The sequence below is a fragment of the Amphibalanus amphitrite genome, unplaced genomic scaffold, assembly GCF_019059575.1.
Source record: "Amphibalanus amphitrite isolate SeventyFive unplaced genomic scaffold, NRLGWU_Aamphi_draft 000903F_arrow, whole genome shotgun sequence".
NCBI lineage: Eukaryota > Metazoa > Arthropoda > Thecostraca > Balanomorpha > Balanidae > Amphibalanus > Amphibalanus amphitrite.
The window spans coordinates 233188-243639 of NW_024882397.1; the positions used below are offsets into that span (position 1 = coordinate 233188).

Sequence of the window (10452 nt, forward strand, 5' to 3'; positions counted from 1 at the left end):
TGAAAAGACATCATACTATGATGTCTTATGAGGCTTGAAGCCTCACATTTTCAGCAATGCCAGCATTGCAAATAAAGTAAAGTATGATATCGTGGGCTCTTTGAGAATGTCGGTGACATAGGCGGCGGAACGGGGAGGGCACCGGGGCACCGTGCCCCCTTTGATTTTGATATTTTAACATTAGCCCTATGGGTGTTGTATGGAAAGAATGGGACCAGAAGTTGGCAGTGCCCCCCTTTAATTGAAGGTGTTCCGCCGCTACTGGTCGGTGACTTTTCAAAATTGCGCGTGCAGTGACATAGCTTTGACAGCAAAGGATGCTGCAACTTGGAACGACAAAACGGCGACGTCCTCAACAACCTTGGTGGTGCTGGTTTGGCTTATTGAATGCTCGGCATACAAAGCGTATTCGGTTGGTGTAACATGTAAAACAAGTGTTATTAAATTTATTGTCTATATAAGCGTACTTAGTCACTGACTCTAGAATCAAAAACTTCACATATTTTGATCAGTTTATTGTTCAAAAGCAGCAGAATTTTTGGCATATCCGCATTCACGCATTTCCAGAAACAGGTGGATCACTGTCTTTGGCACATGCGGCCATGTCAGTACGACTTCTTGCAGATGCCGTTTTTGCCCCGAACTTCCAGCATCTTGTGTAAGAACTCTGTAATCCCCGTACCTTCTCGTGACGGTTGTCTTCGCGCCGCTAGCGTTCAGCTAACGAACTCTGTAACTTTGGCACTTTCACACGAAAATGACAGCTTGCTTTCGCTTAGTTAAAGTTGTCTTAACGCCATGGAGTTGCAGTTGTCAGATCGGGTCTGTCCTTGCGCGGGAGCTAGCCTCCTCGCTGGATGCTGGTCGCCTGGTTGTTGGCGAACTGGTTGCTCCCGAATAATCCTGTGCTCTGGCCGACTGAGCTCTGGCCCTGGTTGACAGACGAGGAGAATAGTCCAGAAGCAGTTCCCTGCGGCAGAGCGTGATGGATTCGTTAGGCGAGTGTGTGAACTTTTTTTTATTCGTCATCCTTCCAACGGGTCGATATGCCCATTTACAGGAAGGATCCTGCGCCTTCAACCTACATGCCCATCACCCTGGGCTACGGCTCATGTGGGAGCCCACCCCACTCCTGGTGACACAGCTGGGGACGACGCCCACGGAACGGGCGGCACCGAGGATCGAACCCGGAATCTCCCGCACCGCGGGCGAGGACCGCGGGCTACGGCTCATGTGAAGCCTTACCAACTGCGCCACCAGAGCCAAATGCAAATTTTTAATGCTGGAAATGTGAGTTTTGGTGGACCTGTGGCGCATGTTTGGCGCGTGAGGGGAACAGTGCCATACTTTTCAGTATGGTTGCTCATATAAAGTGTATGTGATATATGTTATAGTGTCACATGATCACACACATGGTACACATGACTATCACATGTTGCCCAACATCTAACATATAATATATAATGGCATTTTGATAGCATAAGATGGTAGTTATGTATATGCATGTCTGTATGAAACTGCAAAATGCACAACCCTAGCATTAAACAATTGTAACAATATTCGCCACAGTTAACCCGCGCGGGGCTGGGGGGGGGGTAAATTTTACCCCCCCCCCCTCGCGAATTTTTGCGATATCTCAAAAACGGCGGCGCGCAGCGCCGCCAAACTTTCAGTACCTTTTCTTACATCAATTTGACACGTTCCCTGAAAATTTGAGCGAAATCCGTCGGGAAATTTTTGAGAAATTGACGTTTTAGTGACGTCATGTTCGCCATTTTCGCCTCAAAAACGGCAAAAGTTCAAACGCCGCTAACATCTTCATTTTTAAAGGAATCAAGACGTAACAAAAAGGTTATACGTAATTTTACTTTGTCTATCAAATGGCTATCTCGGTTTTTTGAAAATTTTGGATTTTGGCCTAATTTTTTTTCAAAAAACTGACTTTTTTGGGAAAATCATTATAAAATCCAAAATTTTGAGTCTATCGAAAAAACCGGAATACATGTCAGAGAAAGGGTCTATGTGCACCTACATACCAAATTTTAGAAGAATCGGTTCAAAAATGTGGGAGTTATTCAAAATTTTATGACGTCACGACACACAAAATTTTTGAAAAATGACTTTTTTGGAAGTTCTAGACTTCGTACGGAAACAAAAATAGCACCATTCGATTCGCCGTGAAAAACTGCATCAGATAGACACCTTTTTAGGCCTTAACAACCAACTTCAAAATTTGACCTCACTTGACCTGACCTTGACCTGACCTCGACCTGAAATTCATCCAGAGGTGGTCCATATCACTTATTGAGTGTGCCTATTGAATTCTATGAGTAAAATGACCCATAAAACATGTGTCGCACATGCCCTTTTCTATATTTTATTTTTTGGTGACCTGACCTGACCTGACCTGACCTTGACCTTGACCTCTGAATGATATTGTATGCAACGAATATTGTCTCGGTAGCCTAAGAACACGTTTTGGGCGATCAGTCTCAGTCCATGACTCCATTCTTCGGCAACTACGGTGCAAGGCCGATACTGTAGAAACTTGCAATTTGTACCCTTGACCTGACCTTGACCTTGACCTCAAACTTTAAATTAAGTACATGTTTTTAGTAGTTCGTGATGAGAGCTTTCGATTGGCGTTTGAATTTTCCAAATCGGACCATTAGTTCGGGAGATAACAGGGGGGGGGTAAAATTTACCCCCCCCCCCCCCAGCCCCGCGCGTTCGGCTGGAGACCCCAGCCCCGCGCGGGTTAATTATGACGGCATCAGTGGCTAAACTATTTTTGAACACATGCAAACTGGTACCATTTCAAGTCACGAACATGCGATAGTCGTGTAAGTCCAAACAGACAAGTAAGTCAGTCCTTTCCGGCGTTCTAAACAAATGCGCTTGCCCTCTGAATGTACTTTCGCTTAGGTCTTGTCCTCTCAGATGTAACCCTGAAGTCCTCTAAGTGCTGGTACTTACTACTGGTAGTACTGGTACAAGTACTGGTACTGGTACTTACTCGGGCCCCAGCACTGCTGCTCTGAATCTGAGAAGTACCGCCGAACGGCCCGCTGGTCTGTCCCTGGAGGGATTGCCCGAAAGAATCGCCCGTAGAGCCGCCGAATTGCGGCTTGGCAGCGACGGCCACCAGCAGGCAGGCGATAACGACGGCAGTTTTCATGGTTGAAGTCTAGAAAGTGGAAACGAAGACAGGAAGTGAGACATTCTTCTGGTTGTCACAGGGCTACGGTGTGACCTCAGCTATATCAGAATGGAAGCTATGTTTGGTGTAGTTGTTAGCTTAAAAAGGTAGATATCAAACACTATACATTTGTAACGAATCAGAGATGTACAATGACGATAATAACTCGAGTTTGTTGTAAAGGACATAAAGTTTTTTTTTTTTGTTACAATAAACTTGAGTTATCATCGTCACTCTACATTTGGTATACCTACAACATACCTACATCATAAGGAACGGAAGATCGAAACAAGGCCATATATAGTGATCGAAATGTAGCAGCATGCACAAATGTAGATTGTATGCCTTGTTTATTGCGTTCCATATTCCACTTAAGGCATTGTGAGAACGCCTAATATAGGGTTTCGCTAGCCATCATTTAACTGTTGCTGCATCCTAGGCTAACGCGGGTCATTATTTCAATGAGCTATTACAGTGTCAATGGTATTTCTATCCGGCAATTTCCTAACACTCGCTATCCAGCGTTCCTACTAAGGGGACAAACGAAATTATTTTGCTGAATTGCTCCATACGAATGACGCCCACGAGTGATCTAGCATTCTCACGCTAGTGCGGCATTTTATAGTCACTCGCAACACTTCACATCAGCAGCATACCCCAACATATCCACAAGAGAGCTGCAGACAAAAGTACATGCGCATTGCAAATGGTGGATAGCTGTTGACTGATTCACAACTACGTGCACGCCCGTTCAACATATCTGGCGCAGTGAGCCCCACCTAAAAACGATACTCTCCCTCGACCAACTTACCTACAAAGCGAGCAGCAACGGTGATCCGCTTAGTTCAGTGGGGAAGTGCCCGTTTCTCAACTTCGACTCCCTTTATATAGCCAGCTTGCCGTATGGGAGGCTCTGTCGCCTCAAAACCCGTCGTGTGCTTCCACGAATTGCTTTGCACGCTATGCGGCAGCCCTGATCTGGTGATCGCTGTAGCGTCATGACGTGGGATTATACTTTGGAAGACGAGCCGGTAACGAGCCGGGAGGGTGCGACCAACAGGGCTTTCCGTCGTGTGGCGAACACCTCGACTCCTGAGACCTGCATAGGGGGTGCCGAATGATTACACAGACTCGAGCCACCGCACTAACACTTGGCTTCACCGCATTATAGAGTTCAGTGCTTCACCGACACTTCCTTCGCTTGGCTCATAGATCCATCACTACTGGTAATTATACGCTATATCAATATGCGATTGGCAACAAATTCAAATATCTAGTCGAAGTTAAGCTGTTTAACCCGCGCACCGACGGGGGGGGGGCGGATATCCGCCCCCCCCTGAGGTTTTTCGGGGATAGCGGGAAAACCGCGGCGCGTAGCGCCGCGAAATTTGGTATGACTATTCTCTCATCAATTTTACACATGGTGTGCAAGTTTGAACCTCCTAACTTTTAAGGTCAGGTCACCAGGTCACTTTGAATGACCCAACCTCAAGTCACTTTTTTGCAACTTTGTCACCGTGCCAGAGCTACAGTAGATGTCGGAGGCCTTTGAAAGTCGCAGGATGTTATTAGGTCATTAGTAGCTACAATTTGTATATCTCGGAATTTTGATGTCGGTGACCTAAGGTCAGGTCAATTTCGCGACCTCCCCATTATAAGTCAATGGGGGAAAAATCAACTCCCTGTTTTTACCAGTAAAACGGGTCGGAATGGCCCCATATACCATACATGACTTCACATACGATCAACCTTCACTACCTTGAGGTCTGTTTTGCTGTTGGGCAGCTGTAAGGTCATGTGACGTCATCAAAGGTCACCAAAGGTTTTTTGCCAATAACTCCTTACAGGAACAAGATACAGCCGCGCGGATGGTCTCATTGTGTTCAGCTCGTCAAGACGCATCGAATGATATACATGATGACCTCGAGGTCACGTGACCTGAGGTCAACCTTTGACCTTGACCTTTCGAGGTCAACATATATATCATTCGATGCGGATTGACGAGAGGATCACGATGATGCCCTTAGTTTGTTCCTATCTTGACTACTTCGAAAGTTATTCGAAAAAAACCATCTCCATATCTAGCGCCGCCATTTTGACTTTTTCGACCCCTGTGACGTCATCTTTGACCTGACCTGAAAATGACCTGGGTAAAAATTGTAGACCTTGTCCGTGCGTATCCGATGCCGTTTACCGCTTGTCGCTATCTTGCTTCGTTCTCGAGATCTCAGGGGGGGGGGCGGTCATCCGCCCCCCCCCCCCCGTCGGTAGTAAGTTGGCGCAGACCCCCGTCGGTGCGCGGGTTAAAAAAGCTGTTGTAAAAAAGCATGGCGTCAATGAAGGTCAATGAACGAACCGCCAACATAGCTAGACTCTAGTTTTCCAAAACCGTCTAAACGTTGGCTTACAATCGGGCGAGGCACAGCCGCTCAGACTAGCTTTTGGTGTCGCTGTTGCCGTTCATCCAGGACGCCAGCTTTCCTGCAGGACTGTTCTGTTAGTGCTCTTTCAACGGCGCCCTGAAGACTGAAATAAGAATAGGTGGGGATGTCGTTTAACGTGCTAGTGTTTACCCCAGCCCCATTGAAGTTCCAAACCTTCCCGTCCTCATTCTCTTTCGCAATAGTCTTTTTTTATAATGGATCAGCCTTTTCGCGTATTACGCATCTTTTTTGTAGGTGTCATCTCCTGGTACAAAGTGCAATTGCGGTGTTCAAAGTTGCAACAGCCTAGTTGCGAAATATTTGGGTCATTCCAGCCAGAATCCAGAGCGTATTATCTACCAGCTCTATACCACCCTCTTATCATGGATGGTTTCTAGACATGCTGTGTCATGTTACGTTGATCGTTACCCGTGTTGTGTTGTGAACGTAAACAAGCGGAATTCATTTACGGCCTATGCGTCATGGATTATCACATCGTGAATTCGCTGTTCGTGTAAGAACTAGCTGGCTGGGTATTGTTTTGATGTTAGTTTCCTAAGCACAATGGACATTGAAAACAATTCGTACCTTCGTGACCCCACTACATTGAAATCTAACATAAGCGTTAAATGAACCGGAAAATCACGTCCTTTACTACATTTTTGTTTACAGATATGGAACTGGCCTAAACTATTGACATTTTCTAAAGGACGCAGTCAAAAACAACTTTTTAGAGGCAAAGCGGCCGTTCGCCATATTTCTAGGGCTGTGCTGTAGATGACTCTAACCAGAGGCTATTTTGATATTCCCGTTTTATTATTACACCTTCAAAAGTGATAGACAATTAAGTAGCCTCTTGCATTCATTTGACGAGTCTGGCAAAAGGAAGTCTGAGATGTCATAATTTGACCTAAAATGACGCTGGCGTTACGTTATGTTCCAACGTTAACCCGCGCGGGGCTGGGGTCTCCAGCCGAACGCGCGGGGCTGGGGGGGGGGGGTAAATTTTACCCCCCCTGTTATCTCCCGAACTAATGGTCCGATTTGGAAAATTCAAACGCCAATCGAAAGCTCTCATCACGAACTACTAAAAACATGTACTTAATTTAAAGTTTGAGGTCAAGGTCAAGGTCAGGTCAAGGGTACAAATTGCAAGTTTCTACAGTATCGGCCTTGCACCGTAGTTGCCGTAGAATGGAGTCATGGACTGAGACTGATCGCCCAAAACGTGTTCTTAGGCTACCAAGACAATATTCGTTGCATACAATATCATTCAGAGGTCAAGGTCAAGGTCAGGTCAGGTCAGGTCAGGTCACCAAAAAACAAAATATAGAAAAGGGCATGTGCGACACATGTTTTATGGGTCATTTTACTCATAGAATTCAATAGGCACACTCAATAAGTGATATGGACCACCTCTGGATGAATTTCAGGTCGAGGTCAGGTCAAGGTCAGGTCAAGTGAGGTCAAATTTTGAAGTTGGTTGTTAAGGCCTAAAAAGGTGTCTATCTGATGCAGTTTTTCACGGCGAATCGAATGGTGCTATTTTTGTTTCCGTACGAGGTCTAGAACTTTCAAAAAATTCATTTTTCAAAAATTTTGTGTGTCGTGACGTCATAAAATTTTGAATAACTCCCACATTTTTGAACCGATTCTTCTAAAATTTGGTATGTAGGTGCACATAGACCACTTCTCTGACATATATTCCGGTTTTTTCGATAGACTCAAAATTTTGGATTTTATAATGATTTTCCCAAAAAAGTCAGTTTTTTGAAAAAAATTTAGGCCAAAATCCAACATTTTCAAAAAATCGAGATAGCCATTTGATAGACAAAGTAAAATAACGTATAACCTTTTTTGTTACGTCTTGATTCCTTTAAAAATGAAGATGTTAGCGGCGTTTGAACTTTTGCCGTTTTTGAGGCGAAAATGGCGAACATGACGTCACTAAAACGTCAATTTCTCAAAAATTTTCCGACGGATTTCGCTCAAATTTTCAGGGAACGTGTCAAATTGATGTAAAAAAAGGTACTAAAAGTTTGGCGGCGCTGCGCGCCGCCATTTTTGAGATATCGCAAAAATTCGCGAGGGGGGGTAAAATTTACCCCCCCCCCCCCCAGCCCCGCGCGGGTTAAGAGGAAAACTGAGGTGTTTTCTGACTTACTCATTTATGATAACGTTGAAGAAGGTGGAAGACCAAGCGAAATCTCAATGCTAGGAAAATGCATGACATTGTCCGTTTTCTACATGTGTAAGCCATTGTCACGACGCTGGAACGGCACTGGTAAGACAGTGGCCGTTACTTATAATAACCTCTCGACTTCTCTGAAACAGTCATGACGCACAGATCCGTAGCGTCATCTCGAATCGTTAAATTTGCCTCAAACGCTCATTTTGAACATTGTGTTCTATGGTAAAAGCACATTAATATGGGATAGTTGTTTACTATGAAGGGACGCTCTCACTATTTCATGAAATTCGATGTCTGAACTCTGAACAACAATTATCTGCCAGTACATTATGAACAATAATCTGCTTTAGTTTTAATTAAAAAATATGGAGTCTTTGAAAGAATCTGGACAAATGATACAGTTAAACATGTATGCGGTACTCTCATTGGTTAGATTAGACATTAAGTTTGCCATATACATGGGCAATGTTTGTATGTTGCGATTAGTATCTTCTGTAACACTGCTAACTGCATGCCATCCTGTTTGTATTAAAGCAAGGTGTCGCATCAGAAATCGGGCCGGAAGGGAGTTAATGGCTTTTTCAAAGCGAAAAAGGAAATCAGGATATGTTAACCAAAGAAACCATCAACAGTCACGAAAACTGCGACGGAACTTATGTTTGAAAATATGACTTGATTTACTGTCGTTTTTGTTGTTGCTCAGCTCACTCAAAGCTGATGCAAGATAAGATACTACTAGCCTGCTATTCGTGCGGTAAACATGAAAACGTAGTGATATCGCTGCACAGTGCACACAGAGGGCAGAGCCACTGCATGCGTGTCTGTGAGTAAATCTCTCCGGGACTATCGATTTTCTATTTACATACTGAGACTAAGGGGGTAGTACCTATGGTAATATGACATCCGTTTTCCGTGGGGGTGGGGGGTGGGGCTAGGGGGGGTGTCACCCACGCTGATCGGCCTATAATGGAGTTAGAGCTTTCATGTGAAACCAGTATAACGCCTTTTGGGGCGACTAACGGAGCGAGCGAGAGGGTGGGCCCTGCACGTGCGAAATTGCGAGGGGGTACCACCAACTGACTTGTGCACGGCACCCTACTAACCGGTCTCTAGCGATGTGCCAAATTTGAGCACAATCGGCCCACCCAGCTGTTCTCGAGATCTGGAAGCGGCACCCTGCACGTGCGCACGTGCAAAGTTGGTCCCAACTGACTTGTGCAGTGTGCACGGTACCCTACTAGCTGGTCCCTAACTGTGTACAAATTTGAGGGCCAACGGTCCAGCCGTTCTCAAGATCTGGAAACGACCCCTGCACGTGTGCACGTGCAACAACACCCCAACACTGGCACGTGGATATGCATTGCCTAGTGGGTGCCTACCTACATGCCCATTTTCAGCGCAATCGGCCAAGTAGTTACCGAGATATTGCAACATATTACAAAACTGACACCTCTTCATTTTGCACGTGGCGCGTGCATAACGAAAGAGGAACGATATGAAATGAAAGAGGAATGATCCCGATAGATGCACGTGCACCCACATCTATCGGGAATAGCCCAATACTTGGTAGAAGGAATGAAGCTACCCTACAAAAATTACCGCATGTAAATCGGTCAAGTGGTGGCTGAGATATAAGCCTCGCAAAAACGTCCGCTCATACTCAGAAATTTCCGTTAATCTACGAAAGACTCCGCTCGCTTCGCTCGCTCCGTAATAATAAGCTTTACCGCTGTTGTAAGACACAATTATTTTCATCGAAGGTCTCAGGTCAACTGTTGACTCCTGAGCTGATGAACTCAAGCGACGTCACGCAAGCTCCAAAATGCAAAACCTAATCCTCAGCCTTATAGAAAGTACCATCTAATGTGTGTGAGTAAAAAAGCGCGTGAGTTATGATACCAAATGTTTTTCATGCCCATGGTCGGTGCATGGCGATGCAGTCGAATAATGCAGCAAAACAGATGTGCCAACGACTAATATATATTAATTCATTTGAGATTCACAGCCAAAGTATTTGTATTTGTGTGTTAACCCTCGCCCGTATGTGTGTTTTGCTAGCCGCGAACATACAGGGGGGGTCTGTTGGACCCCCCTCCCCTTGCCTTTCGGCTCCTGATCAAGCTAGAGCTTCGCGGAAAAAACGAGCGTGTTGCCCGTGACGAGAGTAAGCCGATGGTACCCAATTTTAAGGTTCTAGGTCCTTGATTGGCCTTCCAGGTCAGGTCAATGACCACAAAAAGACTGCAAAACGCGCGGCTAATGCGAGCCTACATACCTACCTACCCCGAATCGCCTTTCCAGCCAAACATGGTCTCCAAGGTTACAGCTCACAGGTCATTTGGGTCAGGGTCATGAGACTTTCAGGGTTATGTGTAAAATTAAATAAGGTGAAGGTAATGAAAGTTTCATTGCGATCGGTCGCTTTTTACGCGAGGTATTGGCGAAAAACCGAGGGGGCGTTCGACGCCCCCCCCCCCTATAAGTGCGAGGCCGATGGCCGAATCCCAGCTTACATTTCAATGATGCTTATTAATGCTTATCACCTTCAGTTAGATTTTCCAGCAACGCGACATATTCTCGTTTAGTCCAACCAATATATAAGCAGCTTTAATTGATAAGAGCTCCTGTAGCCAGAAATA

The 10452-nt window shown here is 45.3% G+C and overlaps 1 long non-coding RNA gene across 1 annotated transcript; it reads right to left on the reverse strand.

Moving 5' to 3' along the window:
• Window positions 1-498: 498 nt before the first annotated feature.
• Window positions 499-4096, reverse strand: LOC122367895. Its single transcript, XR_006254135.1, has 3 exons — window positions 4011-4096; window positions 3017-3187; window positions 499-970 (listed from the first exon to the last, which is right to left on the reverse strand). It is a non-coding gene; the product is annotated as an uncharacterized LOC122367895 (long non-coding RNA).
• Window positions 4097-10452: the final 6356 nt, after the last annotated feature.